At 34.6% G+C, this 19,252-nt stretch overlaps 1 long non-coding RNA gene across 8 annotated transcripts; it reads right to left on the reverse strand.

Moving 5' to 3' along the window:
* Window positions 1-10,367: 10,367 nt before the first annotated feature.
* Window positions 10,368-17,011, reverse strand: LOC127876488 (uncharacterized). Of its 8 annotated transcripts, none has more exons than XR_008047882.1 (6): window positions 16,381-17,011; window positions 15,427-16,086; window positions 15,124-15,207; window positions 11,014-14,958; window positions 10,834-10,893; window positions 10,368-10,669 (listed from the first exon to the last, which is right to left on the reverse strand). It is a non-coding gene; the product is annotated as an uncharacterized LOC127876488 (long non-coding RNA). The 8 variants fall into 8 exon arrangements; XR_008047880.1 differs by having other exon boundaries at window positions 11,014-14,706; window positions 14,871-14,958; window positions 15,124-16,086; XR_008047881.1 differs by having other exon boundaries at window positions 11,014-15,207.
* Between the last annotated feature and the right edge of the window lie 2,241 nt (window positions 17,012-19,252).

Raw genomic sequence — 19,252 nt, forward strand, 5'->3', positions numbered from 1 at the left:
CTTCCGTTTAGGTGTTCCCGTCGTCCCCGCTTGGAGTTTCTCATGTGTGACTTTGCCGCAGAAACTCAGAAAGTGCGCCATCTCATTAAGGTCTGCCCGGGCAAGGAATGCGTCCATGCTATTGGTTGATTCACGTGACGTCATGGTATTCTTTGAATTACGTTGCGAGGCTTGTTCAGTCTTTTCGGAAAGCTTTTGAATTTTCTTTTTCTGGTATCGGAAGTAGAACGCTAAATCGGAAATTTTCTTTATTGATGCACGAGACAAACGTTCACGTGTGGTCGGAGATGCGACGTCAGTTGAGATTTCTGTATGCCCACATGATGATGGTTTTATCGACAACTCAATATTTTTGACTCTGCAGTTCTTTCTCAAAAACATTGATTCATTATTTTGTTCATTCGTTTCTTTCGTAACGACATCGACGGTTTGGTACACCGCCATATTTCGGTCCTGACTTTCACACAATGTCCTCTTGATATGATAATCACCTAAGCACCTTTCAGGACGTGCAGAATGTCGTCTATTAGTACTGGAATCTCCACTTGGACAACAATCTGTAATAAAAATTTGCGTAGACAAAAATGCTACAATACAGTGTTACTATTAAACTGTATACATGACAGAACGCATTTTAAGTAGAAGGACGATGCTCGTGGTGGTGTTGATAAGGACGATAATGAGGAGGAGGAGGAGCAGGAGGAGGAGGAGGAGAAAAAGGAATAGAAAAGTTCAACAGATCAGTATTAATACTTAATTATTCTACGCACGACATGCTTCGACGATTATTTATATAATTACATCAGATACGATAGGTTTTACATCTGAGAGGAAAAGAAATATCAGCATTGCTTCAATGAAATAAGTCATATTGCGCTCAACATACTAGTTAAGTGTCAAATAAATGATAATAACGGTGAAATTATTGTGATTTACAATATTTTTATCGAGTAAGTGTATGAAGATTCGTGCGAATGTTAGTTTGAAGTATCGCATTTGCCATTTGGAAGCGTCCGAAATCTATGCATAGACTGTATGTATATTTAACTCGAAAACTTTAAAAACACATCTAAGAGCTCATATTAAATGCAGTAATGACGCTTTTTACCAGTCTGAGAATGACGTTCAGCTTCAACGGAAAACGATCATCGGGAATGTAAAGCCCTAGAGATGACACGGTATGAGAAGCTCTTTATTCTAAACCAGCCATTCATGGCATTTCCTAGATATTAATAAGATACTTACACAAGATAATACTATTTTACATCGTCGTGGAAACCCAGTGACAATTCATTAACAAACTTATTACACAATATTTACAAAATAATGAACTCGACTACGATCTGGTTATGTGAAGTAAACATTGAATGGTGAAAATTTAACTAATTTGTTAAAAAAAATATACTCACGCCTTTTATTCGTTAACGAAAAATAATTGTGATATTGTGACAAAACTAAATGGAAAGCTTCTGAAATTGTTTTCTAATCGATATTTGTAACAGGTTTATTTTCTTCTAATTTAAACAATATAGATTTATATATATGTTCAACTGTTATTTTTCACGTTATTTAGTACATGGAAAATTTTTAATACTAGGGCATTTCACACTCCACATAGTTTGCCAATAAATATTGCTTTTGATCATTCTATTTTATAGCATATGATCAAGACATTTTAGTGTTATTGTTAGTTTTAAAATATCGCTTTACTCTTAGAAAAATCATACTAATATTTGTTTTTATAAAATACAGGATATTTGACTCGAACATTTGAAATGAAAGTTTAGAGCTATGAAAATAAAGAAGAAAACGTGTTCAAACCTTTTTTTATAATCGCGTTTACTTCAAACGTAAACAATGCTTTAACTAAATACTGACGAATTACAAGAATTTAAAGCCTCAAATATGACACGGAATGAGAAGCTCATTTGCTATTTATACTAAACTAGTAAATGCTCATCATGTCCCAAAGATTATTTAACGAGATAAGTTTGTTTTATTACAAGAAATTAACTAATTAATGAAATCGATAAAGATCTCAGTATATTTGGTGGGTAATTTAGAAAGCCTATTGTAGGATCTAATTAGAACTAATTAACAATTCACACGTGTATTAAGACATTAAATGGTGTGATATTGTAACAAAAGGTCAATTCAAGTAATGTCGCAAAGATTAAGATCAGTTTGTTTTACATCCTTATTTAATTTTATTTCACAGAACAGACAGTTTATTCAGACATACGTTCATAGTCTTAAATGCATTAAAAATACACCGGAACATTCAAGTGTGACATGCTGTTTTAGTTTTCAAATTATTTAAAACTGTTTTGATATCCAATACAACAATAATAACAACAGCAAAAACAAGAACAAAAATAAAACAAACAAAAACTACATTTAATAATTATAAGCTTTTTAAAAAAGTTGTTTGAATCGATTTACGTATTATCACATGAATGTATGAAATACATTTAAGTAGGTTTCACATGTCCAAAATAATATTTCGTCTTACGTAGTAATCAAGGTGGTAATAAATGTATTTCCAATGTTGTACTTATTTTACTTAAAGCAAATACACGTTGGTTGTTTGCTCTTATTGTTATTATTAAAGACCGATTAAGTTTTTTTTGTTAAACGAAGGTTTTAAAGGGAGATTATACGATTTTAATATGTATTTAATTGTAATATATTGATAAAAAATATGTTTCAATAACACAAAATAGACAGGAAAAATTATACATTGAATCAAATTTCATAAAATGCAGCAAATACAAATTAGCTCTCGAGCCGATTGTGACGAAGATATTGTGTACATATTTTCCTACAATAACCGAAGCATTCGTCTTTTTATTAGGATCAGAGTAAATGTTCGTGTGTCGTATGAATAGATATTGTTGCAGGAAATTAAAATGATCAGTGAAACTAAATTTAGATTCACATCGTACAGGCATGATACACATGCTGGCGAATTTGACTGTACAGACATTTTCGATTTCAGAATTGTATATCTGGCTTATTTCGCATTTTTCGACACATGTTTTTCTTAACGTTTATTTTAATTTATATTGAAATATATGTATAATAAGTTTTTTTACACATTTTATATAAATTCATAAATATTTAACAAAATCGTATAATCTCCCTTTAATACACGATAGTTTTTGTGTCGCCTGACTATGGTTTGGGGACATATAGGTGTTACTTGCTTCGGCGGTGTCGACGGAAGCGTCCGCGGCGTCACACTTTTCGAAAAAGGCTCATAACGTCTATGTCCCTTCAGATATTGATTTTATATTTGGTATGCATGTGTATCTGGACAACACCTTTCCATGCGCATGCAATTTTTTACCCCTGTGACCTTGACCTTAAACTTGAGGTAAGCGCTCATGTTTCGAAATCTGCGACCGCGATTCGAAAAAGGCTCATAACTACTGTGTTCATTCAGATATTGCTTTCATATTTGGTATGCATTTGTTTCTGGACAACACCCTTTACTTGCGCATAAAAAGTTTGACCCCTGTGACCTTGACCTTGAACTTGAGGCCAGCGTTCAGGTTTCGAAATCTGCGACCGCGATTCGAAAAAGTCTCATACCTACTGTGTCCCTTCAGATATTGCTTTCATATGCGGTCCGCATGTGTATCTGGAGAACACATTTCCATACGCACGAACTTTTTGAACTTGGGTTCCGCGTTCAGGTTTCGAAATATGTGACCGCGATTCAAAAAAGCTCATAACGTCTGTGTCCTTTCAGATATTGCTTTCATATTTGGCCTGCATGTGTATCTGGACAGGACCTTTCCATGCGCATAAAAGTTTTGCCCCCCCCCCCCCTGTGACCTTGACCTTGAACTTAGGGTCTGCGTTTAGATTTCGAAATAAACTAGATCTTCATGCAGTGGTACCGTGGCCAGTAAAACCTTTTCAAAATACGCCAATAACTTCCGACAATTGGCTTACGGAATACCAAATGAAAAATACATAGTTCTTGATACAACATTTAGCTTGGCAATTCGTATCCGACGGATATGTAACCAGAAGATTACATTTTAGCTTATAGCGCAAGAGCTATATAACTAATAGTATATGCATGCGCGGATACAAGAGCGACAATGTATACCATGCTTATAACGAAAGCTAGCGCACAGCAGTCAGTAACAGCTTGCCTCACTAAAAAACAGTGAACCCTCCCCTCTTGCATTTGAGTGAAACGGCATAGCGCGCGTGGTATTTAACAAAAACACAAGTACACGCTGAAATAAAATGTAAGGCGTTGTTGCAAAATGGAATCTTTACACCATAAACAATAACAATAAGAAGTTTGTTTTTGAACAGAATAATACACATCTTTTTTATTCACCCAAGTATACAAAATATGCAATAAGGTCAATATAACAAAGCAATTTTAGTAAGTAAATTATAAAGAAGAACTCTTTTTATTAATAAATAATGTAAATGTTTTTAACCTGGATACATTGTTAAACAGGTTTGTTTATTGAAAATTAGAAATCAAAAGAGTAAAATAATAAAGCGTTTGTTAAACTTTTCATTGATAATTTGTTATATACATGTATTACAAACTTACGCGGTTAAAGTATTATCATGGGCATTTTTCACTGTTGAATTGAGCTGAAAAGAATTAAGAGGTCAAGAGTTGATTAAAATGTGGTTACTGACCAATTATCTGAACTCATCTTGCTACTAGTTGTTTATAAAAATAATATATATTATATTCGATCTTTTACATGACTCACCCAGTCCTCTAAGCCGAAATGATCCGTAAAACAAAATAGTGTCTTTGTGTCGTATGAACGAATCTGCACTAAAACTAAATTTTGGTGCACATCGTACATGCATGATCAGTTGTCAAACGAACGTACGGTTGATATTCAAATGCATTATTTTTCTCGTTCCGGGATTTTGATTTAGTATGTTGATGCTGCATTAACAAATAAAAGTGTATATGAAGTCAAAACACCAAAAATAAACAACGGTTGCGATAGACACCTTTAAACTGTTGGATGCCCATAATATCACTTTAATTTCAAGAGCCTAAGCGGTTTAGTAACTAGTCTGGATTACCTGAATTTTTGTCTATTTGTTTACAATAGAAGCTGGGAACCAGACTATGTAGTAACAGCACGTTAGATTATGGGCTCGAATGTTTTTAGTTAACTTTTTTGCATACAATAATTGTTTTTAATTATTCTTAATATGAGGTTGAAGATGCATATATGTAATGACATTTTTTTTTAATTTCGAAAATATGAGAAACATGTCCCTTTAAGAGAGGCATTAATCTTGAACGAGCCTTTGGGAATTTATACATCTCATAATATTTGTCAATTTTGTGCTTACTTTAAAAATACTAGTGCACAAAAATGGCAAAAACACGATACACATGAAATAACGTCAAGCAAATGAACACAATGACGTCTTTGAATTGCGCGAAATAGCTTTATCACAGCATTTCAGAAGTACAGCTAGTTATGTTCTATGTTGGTTTATGTCGACAATAACACACGGCAATGACGCAGTCACACAAATCTTCTTTTCAAACATTGAAGTAGTTGATATATTAATGACATCGCCTTTTCCAAACAACTGGGCATCTGATTCATTGATATTACACTATTTTGTCCATCTCACTGACAATTTTATTGTCATGTATTGATCTAATGATTTCATTCGCGCGAGGTTGGAGTCAAACAACATGCCAGCATTGTGTCAAAATCCGCTATATCGGGTTAGTAAATGTGCTTCTTAATTTGCTATGAACATTTGATTACATGTGAACATAAATATTTATTAGGATCATGCTATTCCCAATTTAAAATCCTGATTAAAGGGGCCTTGTCACGTTTTGGTAAATTGACAAAATTGAAAAAAAGTTGTTTCAGATTCGCAAATTTTCGCATTAGTTATGATATTTGTGAGGAAACAGTAATACTGAACATTTACCATGCTCTTATATAGCCATTATATGCATCTTTTGACGATTTAAAAACCTGAAAATTATAAAGCGTTGCAACGCGAAACGATTGAATAATTTGAGGACTTCTGTTGTTGTAGCTATATTTTGTGAAACTACGATGATTGCTTATATGCAGTATAAAATACATATGTCATTGCATGCGGAGGAATGGTTGAGGGGTCCAAGTCGGAGACTTTTTACGCCAGGAATCCAGGGGTCAGTGGTTCGAGCCCTGCTGAGGGTTACTTTTTTTCTTTTTTAAATTTTATTCTTGATTTTTTACTTGTGCTTTTTTGAGCAAATGTTTACATTTATCAATACAAAGAATTTAATAACAAACTTCAAAACATGCCAAAATCTGTGAAAAGGCCCCTTTAAGTAAGACAACTAATGGTGAATAAAACAAGTGATTGTTTGTGCAATTGAGCTCGAAAAGACTTCCGCTATTTAAAGTACTTTGATATAAACGCGTTTCAAAGTACCAGTTTTCAGAAATATGAATCATTGCAATGCGCAAACTGCAACAAAACACGCAACACACCCAATAAATCTTTTAACGATGCACTTCTAATTCATAAGGAAACTGTTCAAGGTTTCAAATGTAATAAGAAGTTGTTGCTTCAAACACTTTTGTAACGGGTTTGGTGTATTCCTGTTATACGTGTAACTGTACGTTTTGATTTTCTTTATCATATTATTCTTCCGACATTCTGATTGAAAACCTATATTTACTTTAATATCTGTTTGGGTATACTAAGTCTTTAACAGCTCGTACCATACATACAGCACATGTATTCCAAATGCACGGATTCATTCGTTTGGAAAGTTTTCTCTGATTCATTATTTCCATTGTTTATTGTTTTTATTTGTAAAACAACTGCCCTCTATCCTACGGATAAGGCCACACAATCAGTTCCGAGCTCGAGAATGGATAAACATTTGACTGGCCGTCATCAGATGGAATGAATTATCGGTAGAATAAAGGTGTCAACCTGCTACCAGACCAATTGGTTGACATACAGAATACTAGGCAAACATATTTCATCAAGTTCAATTATAATGTATTTAAGTGATTTTCCTTCAAAATTAAGAGTTAAGATGGTGGTATATATATAGTAACTTGTTTATTTTTAAAAATGATTTAATTAGTGTAATGTTATTTTTATCGTATGTTCAACGTATAGTTCGTTAGTATGCGTGTTTGTATATCCTGAGATGCATTTGCAGCTGAAGTTTTTTTTGCTGTTGCACATTATCAAGTACTGGATGGCATAAGCGAGCGTTTCCGCAGATGAAGCAATTTACGAGATCCATAAAGTCATCGTGCTCTCACTACCCAGTCATAACTCGGCATCTCACGGGGAATATCGCGTCATTGCTCGTGGGAAAATGTGCAGAACAAGAAAACAAAACAGCCTGCTCTACATTAACATTTCAAATGTCTTGGAACCCAAGGTCAAGTGCAAATTTATTTCAGCTTGTTTTGCAAGTGTGTTTCTAGCGATACATGAACACATATATCATGCAGCACAATTCTACTATAGACATCGTTGATAGGCTGTAGTTGCTTTTAACATTGTTATGACAGAAAATAAAACTTATTAACATCATGGACATATAAATACAACTATTTCAAGATAAGAGTCTGTATACAATACATAAATGTATAAATGTATGAATTATGAGCATTTGTGATAGAAAATGCGATACAAATAGTAGTACACCGACAAGGGTGTGTTCATATGACATGTGTACTAGTAATTAAAGAACAATACATGGACTTGAAAATTCGTTGCATTGCCAAGATGTTTATCATACAAAGTATATAATGAATGAAAAATAAAATAAATAATAAAATGCATATCAAACTTGACAAGTTTACAACTACATCCTCGCATTTGATATGAATATATGAATATGTTAAATTGATTTCTTTAAATATTGCGGTTGTTTTTATGTGGAAACAGCGCCGATTCCTGTGAGCTTTTTAAACACAAAGAAAACATATTTACGTTGTATATAAATGTTTGTACACTCATTCATATCTTCTCAGTCTTCTTTTTACATTATGTGACATAATTGTGTTTGTTTCTGATTGCTGTCACAAGACACTCAATACACACGTGTTTTATCATGTAAAAATTGGATCAGATTTCGTGAGTACAATAGTTGATAAGTTCTCATTTTCGGCAAAACATTAATGTTTGATCATTACTTTGTCCAGCTGTCGTCAGTTTCTTGAATAAATGATCCGTTCGACGTGGATGGGTCTTAGTGTTTAGTTTACTGTACGTTTTTTTTCTACATTGTGAGTCTTTTGATCATGGCGTCCGAAAAAATGTACACTTGTTTCAACAAAAAGAAAGATTTGCAAACTTTACATGCTTTTTCGATTTTTAATAAAATGTAAGCTCCTGTCTACATATTTTTCATAAAATGCATCGCAATTCATAAAACGATGTTTGATAACATGTAATGGTATGTTACAATTATTTTATCCAATTCTACGGTGGTACATATGGGACATGTGTATGTTTTTATTTATGTCGTTATTACAGCTTAGTATCTGATTCGAGTAATTCATGGAAACGACCGAGTAAAGTCGTTGCAACGCCTAGTTAACTCGCGGGAACAGCTTAGTCAGGCATTGGAACGAGTTAGTAAAACGCAAACACGAGATAACTTACTCGTTTGAACAACATAGTGAATTCGTGGTGTCGAATTAATTGCCAATCACAATACTCATTATTTATCGATAGTTTGAAAATGGAGGATATGAAATAAATCTGACGGATACGCGTGTTCAATTATTTACAGTTATTAGCAACTCGAAATCGAGCCTATGGGTATTTGGTCCCGCGATAAAATTAATTGCGTAGGAGTGTGAATCATTTCAGCGTTGGATTGCTATTGCATGCCTATTATCAGCGAATGTTCAAACGGTAAATTTTAACTGTGCTAGTTATAACGTAGATTTGTCAAATAGTTTTACTACATACCGATTAGCGAAAAATTGCTGGTACATTTTAATCACGTACTCAATGTCAATGTGTTGGTTCATTTTTATCATGAGTGTAGCAACTCAAAATCGAGCCTAGTGGCATTTGGTCCCGAGATTATATTGACTGTGTAAGAGTATGAATATTGCTATTGAGCAGCCAGATTAAGATATTTCGTGTCACCGTACGAAAATACCATGGTGTCGCATAGCAAAGCACAGGCATGTCACCATGCGTGCCTACCACCCTTCCAACAGCGCAACAATGTGGTGTTGAAAGGATTCCCAGATAGTGTCGAAAGTATTGACGGTCATAACGGGGACGAGTTGCTTTATAGCGCCTCATTTCGTATTGACTTGCAACCCCGCCCTAGACCGCTACACAGCTAAATGGGCAGGACTCCATCTGACTATCAATCTCAGCGGTCATAGTTTTGAAAAGCGTCTGCTTGTTAATTGTTGGTATTTTGGTACTTGGAATCTCTTGTGCCCAAGTAGACTTAAAATTGGTTTTATAGATCATGCAATCAGTAACTGGTTGGTAGCCTTATCAAATGCAATCGCGTTCTCGGACTCGCATACGCATCGACCCACGTCAGGTTCTAAAGCTTGCGGGCAATAATGAGTGTCCCTCGCGATAGATTGAGGAGCCTTGCCAGAGTATAACGACTGCATGGATAACACATGTTAGAACCGAAAACCGAGGCGTTTCCCCTCAAGTGCTATCGGTTCGCTTCGCAACTTGTGGAGTCGGTCTATTGACACCTACATACCTCGGTCGCCCATACTCAGTTAATTAACCGCTGTTGTCTTTCTGCTTGCCAAATAGCAGTCAACGACAACCTTACATTGATCTAGCCAGATTGGAAACTACGAGCGAAAACTAACTCGCCCAAGCGAGTGACCTGCTCCCGATTCGAGCAAAACCTCACCTAAGCACTATCGACCCAAAAAACGCCAGTAACACTGCTCCGTTACTAGGGAGCCTTGCTAGTCAACACAAGTAATTTGCAATCCTGGCTAGAGCAATGAGTATATTCGGACTGGTGTACCACCATGTGATTGTCTGCATCTAAATTGTTGGTATTTGATACTTAGAGTCTCTTGTGCCAAAGTAGAGACTGAATATTTGTTTTATAAATCAAGCAATCATTTACTGGTTGGTAGTTCTAACAGTGCGTCAAAATAAGCACCGTGAAAACATTTTAGCACCGAAATACCGAGGTGTTTACCCCCAAGTGCTATCAGTGCGCTTCACACTTGTGGAGTCTTAAACCCCTCGGCCGCCCAAACACAGTTAATGACTGTTAATGTTTATTTTTTGTTTGATTTTGGTATTGCATAGTTTAAACACAAACACATACATCAATACATCAATATTGCTGGCCAGCACAATAAAACAACAATCTCCTTTATTTTTCATGTAAAAACATAAACATAAACATACACACTGTCAACACTTGCCACTTGCAACACCGAGTTCGTTTCAGTGCAGAATGTACACATTTTTCGATCGACACACATTCGCAATGTTACATGGATTCACAAAGTTACATGGATTCACAAAGTTGCACTGATGTCCATACACGGGCCAATGTTCAAGTTATCGGTGCGATGGACCCACGGTTTTGTCGCAGCTATACGCCACACGTATGTATTGACTACTCGGTGTCCACATCAAGGTTTGGATATTGGCACTGAAAATAGAAAAGCAAATTGTGTTAAACAGTAAACGATGAAAGTAAACAGCCTGAAATGATAAAAACATGCATGTGTAATATACCATGTATCAAATAAAATAGTAAACACAAACTGCTAAAGAAAAACACACAACTCTACCAACTGTTTAACTGATACTTACTTTTTTGTTTTGTGTTGCATGTTCAGGCGCCTTTCTGTCACTGCTCGTCTAGCAGTACAGCTGAAATGAAATAAAAAGCATGATCAGAAACTTTCATTGTAATTGTACAACTTACAATTTATGTGCACAATTTTGCATTTAAGTATAACATACAGTAAAACAATTTCAACTAATACTCACTTTTTTGTTGTGTTGTTTCCACAAAGGCGCCTTGTTGTCACTGCTCGCCTGGTAGTAAACCTGACACGTCTAGTAGTAGAGAACACTCGTCCAGCAGTAAAGCTGAAATGAAATCGAAAGCATGATCAGAAACTTTTGAATGTGTTTGTACAACTTACAATTTATAAACACAATATTGAACTGTAACAGTAAACATGAAACAGATAACAATTTTACTTACCTATGTTGTCTTCGCTGAAATACAAAAGTCATGTTCATAGCAATCATAGCATATTAACACACAATGAATACAACTCAAAACTTTTAGTAAGAAACTCAGTACTTACTTTGTATTTTGTATCCAATCCCTCTGCTGGCAATCTTCTTCAGTCCACAATCGAGCTGAAATCAAGACTCAATGCATACATGCAAATTTTGCCAAATAATAAACAGAACTGTGAACCAAAACTTTAACTAAACAAAACTAACTTTTCAACTGTAATGGTACTCACCTCTGGCAACTGAAATCATACAGACATTTTGCATAGCACAATACATTTTTAGTTTGAAGATAAGAATGATTTATGAACATTTTACTTACACAAAGCATAAATATAAAAGACATGCTATGATGAAAAAAACAATATGTATACAAAATTATACATAAAGAAACACAATCTACTTACCATTGCTGACCTGAAATTGAAAAAAGCACATTTTGTATAGCACAACAATCATATTCAGTTTTTACATAAATGAAGTGTACTTACATCTGCCAAACTGAAATGAAAAAAGCATAGCAGAATAAAAGTCATAAAACATATTTCAATATGCAATTAAAGAAAGCAAATTGTACTTACCAACAGGCAACTGAAATGAAAAAAAACACATTTTGTATGGCAGAATAAAAGTCATCAAAACAGTTCAATATGAAAATTAAAGAAGGCAATTGTACTTACCACAGCCATACTGAAATGAAAAAGAAACACATTTTACAATGCAGTATACAAGTCATCAAAACAGTTCAATATGAAAATTAAAGAAAGTTAGTGTACTTACCACAGCCACACTGAAATGTAAAAAACAATAAGCATTGCATAGCAGTATACAAATCATCAAAACAGTTCAATATGAAAATTAAAGAAGGCAATTGTACTTACCACAGCCACACTGAAATGAAAAATATATTAAGCATTGCATAGCAGGATACAAGTCATCAAAACATTTCAATATGAAATTATACAAAGTTAGTGTACTTACCACAGGATACTGAAATGAAAAACAGACATTTTACAATGCAGAATACAGGTCATAAAAACAGTTCAATATTAAATTATAGAAAGTTTGTGTACTTACCACAGCCATACTGGAATGAAAAAAACATTTAGCAATGCACAATAATCAAGACTTACCTAGCTGATCTTGAATCATTCTCTGTTTCTCAACTTCTCAGTTGTCCAAAAGTCTGCTCTGTAACGACCCACCATTCCAATCTGAAAAATAGTTAAGCATAACAAAGCACAAAACAAACCAAAAGAATAGTTTACTTACCTCATATTTTGTGCAGGTTTTCAACAGCCAATTTTCTTCTTGAAACCTGTATTCGTCTCTTTTTTGACCCACTGTGGAACAGTCACAGCAATGTAAGTCTGAAACATAGAATGGCATAACAACATTACATACAAACCAGTATATTTGTTTTGACTTACCTCGTGGCTAGAGTCGAGACACAGCTGCTGAATTTCTTTTCTGTCTCAAGCTGTCAAAACATCTCTGCAACATCTTTGCAATTGAAACCTGAAACAGAGTAAAACAGAGAAACATTTTGTATACAATATAGTAAACACTTACCTTGTTATAGGCCTGAGTTGCAGCAGTGATTCTTTCTTGAAATCTTCTTTTCCATCACTGCGTGAGAGACCTGAAAAATAGCATGCAGTGCAAAACACATGAGTTAAATTAAACCAAAATTTTGTTTCTACTTACCTTGCTTCTGTAGAGTTGAATCACAGTAGTAGAATTCCTTCTTCAAACACATTTCTCTGTCTACACCAGGAACTTGAATCTGAAACAGAGAAAAGCATCACATCAAATTGTACAGCTCAAGTGCATTCATTCAATGCTTACCTACTTTCTGTTGAGTTGGTTCACAGCAGATGAAATCCTTATTCACTGTTGGCACTGCTATGAGACCATTTCTGCATGTGAAATCTGAAACAGAGTAAAGCAAAGTATGCATGGTAAAAATCAAACCAACAATTGTAACACTTACCCTGTTTGCATGTCCCATTCACTTTCTCAGCAATGTTCCTCTTCTTGAATCGTCTTCGTCGCTGACTACAAGTACACCTGAAACATAGCATGCACAAAACATACCATATAAAAACAAAATACAAGTGTTCATACTAAAATGAAACACACTTACCTTTCTGCTTTGCTCAGCTCTGTTCGACTGTCAACTCTTCATGTCATGTCATACCTGAAACGAACTAAATCAAAACATGCATAGCACACTATCATTGATAAAATATTGAAACAATTGTATGCTTCATAGCTGTGTTTTTTCCACTTTACATCACAGACAACTGGCGATCACAAAAGTAAAGACATTTTTGTACTACTCAAACATTAAGCTCACATTCACGAACACCAACCGACAGAGTTGTTATAGAGTGATAATCCCTAAAACTGTAAAAAAGAATCGAAATCAGTGTTCATTCATCATGATTTATTGAAACAAATGTATATTACAATACTCACCACAGCCAACTGAAATGAAATAGAAATGTTAACAGCATGCAAACAAATGTCAATCAATATTTAGTAAATATCAACAAAAGCATTTCGATACACAAAGTAAGTGTTCACCATCATAGTACATCATCAGTTAGTTCGACATCCCACGGTTGCTCAAGTGTAAGTACTGGCTAGCATTTACCCCTTTCAGTAAACCATCACACATCAGCATTTTTAGACACAAGTGCTGATAGATTCAACCCTTGTTATCATCTTTCACAGACTTCTATGAGTAAACAACTGAAAAATATAAAACGTTTGTACTCACTGTTTGGCAGCTCCAAGAAACACGTCTGTTCTGCTTGCCATCTGGCCATCCACTGAAACAAAACATCTTCAAACACACATACATGTAAAACGTTTTTGAACATAAACCAACACAGATAAAACTTGAATTATCCATCTGTACATGACACACATGAAAAATAGCATAAGTTTACCATCACATTACAGCAGTACAAATTAAAACAAAAATTTGATCGACTTACCTTGCTTCTGTAGAGTTGAGTAACAGACGTGGAAATCTTCTTCCATGTGTAAACCAGTGACTCGAATCTGAAATAAAGTAAAGAACACATTGTACAACTCAAATCAATGAATTAAAACTTACCTTACTTTTGATGAATTCTGTTTCAGCAGTTGAAATCCTGTTTAATTTCTGCATGTGAAATCTGAAACAGAGCAAAGCAAAGTATGCATGGTAAAAATCAAACAAAAACACAGGTTCAACTTACCCTTTGTATGTTCCATCCACTTTCTGACCTATGGTCCTCTTCTTGAATCGTCTTCGTCTCTAACTGCAAGTACACCTGAAACATAAAAGCATGCACAACATCCCATATAACAACTATTTTGTACTTACCATATGAGTGCTTTTCTGTTCAGGTCAGCTTGAAAACCCATCACTGCCATCAGCATCTGAAAAATAGTACATCACAAACAAACAAACAAACATAACATATCATAAAAACAGTTTAACACAACAGATATGAGAGCTCTCGCAACCACGTCTGTTCTGTTCGACTGTCCAAAAGCAAGTGACAGTACTTCAATTCACTAACATTGAGAAATTCTAAACTTACCTTCAAGGCTTGTTGAGTAGCTCCAAAAACAAGACTGCTTGGCTCCACTGTTCACTCCAACTGTCATATCATCACTGGATAAGCACTCCTGAAATGTATTGAAACAAAACATGCATAGAACAAACATTCAGTCAAAAGTACTTACCTTTCACTTTGTCACTGCCCTGTGCTCAACTCCAGTCAGCATGACATCTCTGCTTGAAAGTCTGAAACATATGAAAACATGCAATGCAAAACAAACATAGTTACTTACCTTCTAGCATATTGTTGGAGCTCCAGAAAACACGACTGTTCACTTCAGCTGCCAGACTTAAACTGCCAGCACACATCTGAAAATCTGAACAAAGCATTCATGTTCCATACTGTACTAGCCGTATGATTTTGAGTTACTGACATACTTATCATCCAAAAAAAGAGTACATGAAAATCTAGCAAAAAATAGGTTTTCATCTGTTCACGAGTTATACTCTGAAAGAAACCATGATGATGACAAAACTCACTTTATCTCTTCTTTTGTCAAAACACAAGTGTTCATTGTGAAATTTAACAAACTTACCTTTTCGTTTCCCAGCTCTGTTCAAATGTCAGGTCTACATTTCATGTCAAATCTGAAAAAGATCTACATCGAAAAATGCATAGCACACAATCTGTGTTAAAACAGTAAATGTTTGTTGTATTCAAAGCTCCGTGTATTTTTCACTTTACACATCACAGACAACTGGCGACCACAAACGTAGAAACATTTCTGTACTACTCAAAACATTGCTGTATGAACGCCAACCGACATATTTTTGTTATAGACTTATAGTCCCTAAAACTGTTCAAAAAGAATCAAAAGCAGTTTTCAGTCATAATCTTTTATTGAATTCTATACATAGGCAATACAATCTACAGTACTCACCACAGCACCCTGAAATGAAATAGAAATGTTACAGCATGCAAATACAATTTAAGCAATATCATATCATTTATCTACTATGTTTGCAAATTTTTTTCAATCATATGTTCGTTTCCCCAAAGTAGCTCATATTCTGTTCCACCATCATACACCATCATCGCTAATCACAACATATCGACACTATATCAGTACTGAGTAATTTCTACCCAACGCATTACACTTCTATACAAGTAAACCTGTACAAAACGAATCGAAATCAGTTTTCATTCATCATGATTTATTGAAACAAATTTATACTACAATACTCACCACAGCCCCCTGAAATGGAATAGAAATGTTACAGCATGCAAATACAATTTAATCAATATCATACATATCAATAAAAGCGATTCAATACATTGTCATTTAAAATTTTTGCAACATTTTTCCATCATATGTTCGCTTCCTCAAAATAGCTCAATGAATATTCTGTTCCACAATCATCCACTATTATCGCTCATCACAACATATCGACACTGTATCAGCACTGAGTAATTTCTACCCAACACATTACAACCATCATACATCATCACGCAACTTGTAAACAGTAAAACGAAAAAAAATTGTACTCACGTTTTTTGTAGACAGCAGCTCGATGAACACGTCCGCACAGCTCGACATCTGAACCTCAACTGACAGTCAATCGCTTGACACCACAACATAAATTTAATTATTCACAACAGTCAGGGCTTAAAAAAACACGTCCGATCAGTCCGATGTCAAAACTTAAAGTGAAGTCAAGTCGTTCAAAAAAATTAATGTAAGTCAAACATTTCATATATAACGCTCACAAAAGTTCGTTGTCAGTCAATACTAAACGTTCAAAAGTTAACATCGCATAAGAGTATGATTTCATTTCACAACTCAAGTCAAAGTCAAGTTGTTATCTCATAACAATAACCTAACACTTCAGTCATCCAGTCATTCAACAACCTGAGTACCAAGTCGCTATTCTATAACGCGAAAACTTTTCATCAATAGTCAGAGCTCACGAAAGTACGTCCGTCTTCGTCAACGTTCAAAAGTCAACTGAAACTTTTTAATCGTAAAAATATTTCAAAGTCAAATTTTTTTCAGAGCTCACAAAAACAAGTCTGTCTTTGTCAAAGACCATCAGTCAACTAAGATTCTGTCGTAGTAAAAAAAATTTAAAAGTCAAAACTTTTTTCAGAGCGCTTTAAAAACACGTCCGTATTGGTCAATGTCCAAGCCGCAACTGAGCGTTTTTTTACCCGCGCAGTTCAAATTATAATTAGGTCACGACGTCGAGAGCTTCGAAAAACACGTCCGAACCCTTCAACGACCAAACGAAAAATGACAGAAAAGCACATGGAAAATGTTTATTCTTCATGATTTGAGTTACGATCGAATGTGTATTTGATGACAAATCTAAAAATCATACTTACCATGCAAAAATCCTACAAATATTGACTTTGTGATGATATTTTTTCATGACCATACAAGCCGAAATATTCACACTCACAGCTTGAATGGGCATAAAAATTGATAAGCATGAGTCCGTACAATCCATCCAGTATTTCCTTCGAGTTAAAGCAAATCCATGGTCTTTAGGTCTCAAATTTTGTTATGAGGCGTACTCAACGCAGATTTTTAGAGTCAATGTTAAAACGACAAAAGGCGAGTATATAAAAAAATCTAGTCAAACATAGATTTACTAACCTATCATTCTGAAATAATCCTAGATCATATCAAATATGTGAGTAATCCATCAAAATATTTATTACTGAACATTTAACATCAGCACAAAATATTCCCGTATACCCATTTAGTTTTCTACATAGCCTGAACAATTCAATATTTATTTTCAATTCCGAGAACTCAAATGTTTTCATGACGTTCGACTGACGAAAGCAGCTCGATATGATTTCTATTGAGGAGCGACTATCGCGTTGTGATTTTTTCAACTCTGTTTTGTGAGTTTAGTGCCAATACAACGAAGATATAGTAAACAAATATCCAACCACATATATCAAAATGTTCAGCACACTGGCGCCTACACACTCATATACAAATAGTATGGTTATGTGTACAATTGTTCTTGAAAATTTGAAATATCGAGAAAATTTGCGTTAAAATCAAAATTTCATAACTCGCGCGTTCGATTTTGTATACACAAATAGTACCAGTATGAGCGCATCGAAATTTCGGTTCATCTGGTGAAAATTTTATGGAATTTGGACAACTGGTTCTATAGATATTGCACTTAAACCACTGTCAAAGAAACACAATTTTCTATCGTCGATATGTAAACACCCCTTTAAGTTGAAAGATGAGTTTCATTGAAATGACGTCGTCGATTTGCACTGACAACGAAGGGTCAAAATTACGATTCATGAAATGTGTGTTTGTTGTGATATGGTTTTCTGCCCGTATAACTGCAGCGTTTTACAAAAACATCAAGTATGTTACACCAAAATGCACAGAAATAAATTCCCCATCGCATGATGCAAATATTACTGTATCATATTGCGAAATGAAAATCTTTTCTTCATATCAACCCAAGTTTTACCAATAAACAGAAATTTTGACATATATCCACTTATCTACTTGCAAAATATTTAAACTCTTATTGTTCCTGCCTATTTGCTGGTTATGATTGTGAAAATTTCATCGAAATGCGTTCACGCGTTATTGTGACAGTTAAAATAAACCGCTTCGATACAAACACAGTTTTATCAACTATTCGCTATCTAACGACGTTCGGTTTAACTCGATACTTTAAAGTTCAAAATTTCTATAAGCACGAATGCGTTTTCTCTCAGCAGTATTCTTGTAATTAGACCTATTGTGGAGTATCATACATCAAAATGTGCAGAACAGAATTCCTTATCGAATGGTATCAATTGTTTTATACTTGTCTTAAATGGGAATTTTTTTTCTTGTCAGCGAAGTGATTTTCATGCGAAAACTAAGAATTTCTACCAAATGCGAATATGTTAGCAAAAAATGATCCCCACAAAACTTGTTGCTATTATCGTGTTTCATATTAATGCGAAAATGTTATGTTGATCGGTCAAATGGTTGGGAAGAAACGCGAAGTTAAACTTTGTACGAAATCACTGTTCTATTCGCAGAGAGTTTTCGACGTTGAGTCAAAATGTAAAGTTAAAGACAGAAATGCGTTTAGTACGAAATCGTTATCGCACTGTATTTTTGTTGTGTCTAAACATACGGTAAAGTGTAATATATAAAAATGCGTGAAATCGAATTTCCTACAAGCTAGTACCAAAATAACGATAAATGCTCATTACACAAAAAGTTTTCTTGTTAGCGAATTTGCCAAGTTGAATATCTGACACAATGAGTCGTGTGAGAACAATATAGGCGAACAAAAAATGTAGCTATCATATGATACAATACTGTGGTGAAAAAATCATTTAAATATCATGAGACGTTTGCGAAAGAATTGAGTTAAACCGATGCA

Source organism: Dreissena polymorpha, chromosome 4, assembly GCF_020536995.1.
Source record: "Dreissena polymorpha isolate Duluth1 chromosome 4, UMN_Dpol_1.0, whole genome shotgun sequence".
Classification (NCBI taxonomy): Eukaryota; Metazoa; Mollusca; class Bivalvia; order Myida; family Dreissenidae; genus Dreissena; species Dreissena polymorpha.